Source organism: Thalassophryne amazonica, chromosome 8, assembly GCF_902500255.1.
Source record: "Thalassophryne amazonica chromosome 8, fThaAma1.1, whole genome shotgun sequence".
NCBI lineage: Eukaryota > Metazoa > Chordata > Actinopteri > Batrachoidiformes > Batrachoididae > Thalassophryne > Thalassophryne amazonica.
In genome coordinates this window covers 51,561,407-51,562,484 of record NC_047110.1, presented here as the reverse complement: position 1 = coordinate 51,562,484, position 1,078 = coordinate 51,561,407, and positions in this window count along the sequence as shown.

Below are 1,078 nucleotides of genomic sequence, written 5' to 3'. Positions count from 1 at the left end.
TGTCAATCGAATTATACTGAGTGTTGGCCAAAAATTGATTGTATATATTACACTTTTTCTCAATTGCTAAAACACTAAACTCTATTGAACCAAATGCTCAGTTGCTTGAACCCACTGATTGAACCAGTCACTCTTTTGGCAAAACCAGAAGCACTTTTCACCTGTTTAGACATAACTTGCCAACACATTTTTATTGTGATGCACCTGTGTTGCATAATGGTGAGCACAGGTGGCAAATGTCAATCACAGTTAAAGCACTGGTGTCACCGGTTGAACACAGCAACTCAAAATTGATCACACTGGTGGTCAATGATGTGAGGGAACATATACAAGTCAGTTCAGAGAGCACTAGTTTGTGAGGCATTACAATGGATAGAAATCTGAGAGGAGGAGTTGGTGAGAGAGGTGGTCGTAGTGGTCAAAGAAGACAAAGAACAGTAATATCTGATGAAATCAGAGCTACTGTGATTGACCATGTTCTTGTCCACGGTATGAGCATGAGGGAGGCTGGACAAAGGGTACAACCAAAATAACCTATAATAACCATAATCTCAAGATTTAGAGAATAGAACAGATTTTTCTGACATTATAGTATGTAAATGTTGACAGGAATTACTGTATGACTATACTATATACTGTACCACAGTATACTGTAAGTAAATACATGTTTCAGTACATCACTGCGCCAATGTACTGTAGTATTGTAATGGAGGGTTAGTCTAACTGTTTGTAGGCCTAGTATTACATGTATATTTTTGTACTTTATTTTTACATAGGCTTACTGTATACAAGTGCTAAATGCACATGATTTCTGTTAGTTTTTGTACTGTACAAGTGCTACATGTACAACCCCAGTTCCAATGAAGTTGGGACGTTGTGTAAAATGTAAACAAAAACAGATTACAATGATTTAAAAATCCTCTTCAACCTATATTCAGTTGAATACACCACAAACACAAGATATTTAATGTTCAAACTGATAAACTTTATTGTTTTTGTGCAAATATTTGCTCATTTTGAAATGGATGCCTGCAACACGTTTCAAAAAAGCTGAGACAGTAGTATGTTTACCACTGTG